The sequence below is a fragment of the Drosophila subpulchrella genome, unplaced genomic scaffold (genome assembly GCF_014743375.2).
Source record: "Drosophila subpulchrella strain 33 F10 #4 breed RU33 unplaced genomic scaffold, RU_Dsub_v1.1 Primary Assembly Seq64, whole genome shotgun sequence".
Classification (NCBI taxonomy): domain Eukaryota; kingdom Metazoa; phylum Arthropoda; class Insecta; order Diptera; family Drosophilidae; genus Drosophila; species Drosophila subpulchrella.
Window position 1 is genome coordinate 654,760 of NW_023665700.1, and position 4,095 is coordinate 658,854.

Consider the following 4,095-nt stretch of genomic DNA (forward strand, 5'->3'; position numbering starts at 1 on the left):
AATAGTCAATTATTTCTGATTTTGTTAATAAAATAAGGTGTAGTATGAGCACCTGATAAAACATTTTCTGGAAAAGGAAAAAAAAGTAACATATACATTTATAGAATTTTATATTATCTTTGTGAATAATTCTATTTCTATTGTTGTTATTATTTTGTACGGTTAATTTTCTTTAACTACTTATTTTTTATATCTAGTTTTAAGTTTATTTCTTTCCCCGTGTTTCTTTTCATAAACTACCTGTCCTACATGATATACTTTTTCTTTTCTGTTTTCATTATGTGTTTCTAACATTTTCTCTTGTGTATTTTTTAAAATTTGAGGAATGTTATCGTGCTCTATTTTATTATATAGTTAGTCAAAGTGTTTTTGGTTCGTTGTAGAATGAATGCTCTGATTATATTCTTGAGCGGCTCTTATTACTATTTCGGAATAGTCGGTTAAATTAAATTCTTCTTTAATGCATCGAGCTAATTCTGTTAATGTAGAATGTGCCCTTTCAACTTGTCCGTGTGAGGTACTGTGCTTCGGGTCTGCGTAATGTAAAGTTAAATCGCACCTTTGCGCAAAAGATTTAAATTGGGCCGAGGTAAAGCTTGGTTCATTATCGGTCATTATTACTTTGGCTTGTAGAAATTGTTGAAGAAGTTCCATTACTTTGTTTTCGATATTTAATTTATTTTGGATTTCTTTTACTACTAAAAATTTTAAGTAAGCGTCAATACAAGTTATGAAAGTAAGACTTTGCGCGTAATATATGTCGATGTGTAAATTTTCGCCTTCTTTATTCGGGATTGGGGCTTGGAATTGTATTTTAATTGGGTGTCTGTTATATTTGTTTTCATTGCAAATTTTACAATTTTTTATATATTCTTTTAATTTTTTAAGTAAGTTTGGCCAATAATACAATCTACTGATTTGTTTATAATTTTCGTCAAGTCCCCTGTGTGCTCTGCAATGTGTTTCTTCGATTATAAGTGCTCTGTCCTCAGAAGTTTGTACATCTTGGACAAATATTTTTGTACATAAAAATTTATTCACAAAATTATCTTTAAGTGGTTTTTGAATTCTATAAAAGTCCTCTAAAGTACAATGAATACCTACCGTTAAATTAGGAGGAATATATTCTCTTAAGATTGATATCAAATTTTCGGGAATGTCAAATTCTATTATATGTCTGGTATTTTCGAATATATGAATCAACTCATGTATTGTATACCTCTCCGTTGCTAATAGCAATTGTTGCTTAAACTGGCTTAAGGGTTTACGGGTTTCTTGTATAACATTCTTAAAACTACTCGCTGCTGAATGCTGAGTGTTTTGACCTGAGACCGATTCGTTACTGTCAGTTAAGTTGTTGATCTGAATTCTTGATAAGGCATCTGCAACTATATTAGTTGTACCTGGCTTATAAATGACTTTTGCAGTGCAACTTTCTATGAAGGAGTACCAGCGTTTCATTTCGATATTAGGATTTTTATCAGAGATTGCGAAAGATAATGGTTGATGATCGGTTTGAATTTCAATTCCAATCACTCCGTATAAGTAGTTTCTTAGATTTTTAAGAGCCCATACTATGGCTAAAAGTTCCTTCTTATTAGTTGCATAAACTTGTTCCGTTTTAGTCAAGGTCTTTGAAATAAAAGTAATTGGTTTACCTTCTTGAGATAATACTGCACCAATTGCGACGTCCGAAGCGTCGGTGGTCAGGGTAAATTTTTTATTATAATCCGGTTGAACTAATTCTACTTGAGCAATGAGATTTTCTTTCAGCTCGTTTAAAGCTTTAATAGCTGGGTCATCCAGCTGAATTAACATTTTTGTTGACATTCTTTTTGAAATTTTGCCATTATGACCTCCAAGATATTTTGTTAGAGGTTTGGCTATAGAGGCGTAATTTTAACAAATTTTCTATAATAGCCCGTAAGGCCTAAGAAACTTCTTAGTTCCCGAATATTTTTTGGAAGCGGATATTTAATAACGGTGTCAATTTTTTCTGGGTCTGTCTTGATGACGTTATAAGATACGATGTATCCTAGAAAACTGGTTTCGCGTTAAAAAAACTTTGATTTTTCTAAAGAGATTTTCATGTTTGCCTTTAATAATATATTTATAATTTTGCTTAAGTCTTTATAATGTTGTTCAATCGAGTTTGAGAATATTATAATGTCGTCCATGTAGACATGACATGTTTTCCCTATTTGTTCTCTTAGGATGTCGTCCTTTGCTCTCTGAAAATTGTTTGGTGCATTTGTTAGTCCGAATGGCATTCTTAAAAATTCGTATTTTCCATTATCTATCGAAAATTATGTTTTTTCTACATCAGATTATTTCATTAATATCTGATGAATACCTGATTCTAAATCTATTGTTGAAAAATATCTTGCTTTTCCCAAATTAGATAGAATTACTGATGGGTTTTGCATTGGGTACCTGTCAGGTATGGTACTTTCATTTAATTTTTTATAGTCAATGACGAGTCTTAATTTACGGCTTCCGTCTTGATTTTCTCCTTTCTTTGGTACTACCAGAACTGGTGAATTATAAGGGCTTCGACTAGGCCTTATAATTTCCTCTGCTAACATTCTACTGATTTCGCTGTTCACGAAGTCGGTGACAGATAAAGCGTACGGATATTGTTTCCCGTATATTGGCCTGTCGTGAATAAGATTTATTTCCCCCTTGCATATTTATGTTTGAATGCTCTGTTTTCAATATAGTGAATTTTTTTTTCCTTTAGTCCGTCTAATTGATCAGTACCTATATTGTGTATCTGTTGTTTGTCGGATAACTCAACGACGGCGGGCTTAAAATTTGTACGTTTCAAACGATTTTTATTTATTCGATTTTTGACGGTAATTACTTCGTCGGCAATCTCAGGATTTTGAATTCCCAAGCTTTTTTCACTATTTTCCACAAATAATGAATCTGCGTTTTCGCTATTTTTTCATCAAAATATTTTTTTATAATACATTTTTTTAACAGAAGAATATTATTTTCTTCAATTAAACTTATTTCATTTGTTTCCTCATTATCATAATATTTTAACTTTTCTGTTTTCCCTTTATATTCCAAGACTCCCTTTTCTATAGTTATTATAGCTCCAATTTTTCTTAATAAATTAAATTATATTAGCAGATCAGATTCTAATCCTTCGATTTCATAAAATAATTGTCTTGTTTCAAATACATTTATAATATGGTAATACCTAATAATTGATTACCCATGAACTGTAGTTACCTTTTTGTATATTGATAACTCATTTTTATTTTCGAAAAATCCCTTTTTTATATAACAAGCAGTGGCTCCTGTATCTATTAAAATCTTTAACTGCTTCTTGGTTTTTCGGTCTGTCCTATTTAAATAAGGCATTCCCCTGTAGGGGTCTGGTCTAAAAAATGATCTTCGTTGATATTGTTTAATCTGGTTACTTTATTAGCTGGCTGATTTACTGTTCCATCTGGTTCCCTTTTCTGAGCTTGAGTTTGCTCTCTATTTTGATTAGTGCGATAGTAATTTGATCGATTATTATTTTAATAATAATTATTATTGTATCTGCCTCGATTATTATTTGCCTGCCAATTATTATTCGGCTGCCGATTGTAACTAGGTTTATTCTGGAGTTGAATCGATGGATCAAAATCCATTGGCTCGACGGCTTGTTGCTTTTGATTGTTATTATGATTATCGTTTTGCCAAAAATTTCCCTTTTGTGGCCACTTATAATTCTGGTTATTACTCCAATTATTTCCCATTTTATTAGTATTATTGTTCTGTCGTTTTTGATCAAATCGTAAGTTGTTTCCCTGATATTTATTTTCATTTTTAAATTCATTAAACCTGTTTGCAAATTGTTTGATTCTAATTCTTGGACCTTTGCCAAAGCATTGGGTAAATCTGGTGGATTTTGGTCCACCATTTTTTAAAGTTTACCTTTAAATGGACTATTTCATTTTTATACCCGTTACTCGTAGAGTAAAAGGGTATACTAGATTCGTCGGAAAGTATGTAACAGGCAGAAGGAAGCGTTTCCGACCCCATAAAGTATATATATTCTTGATCAGTATCACTAGCCGAGTCGATCTAGCGTGCAGA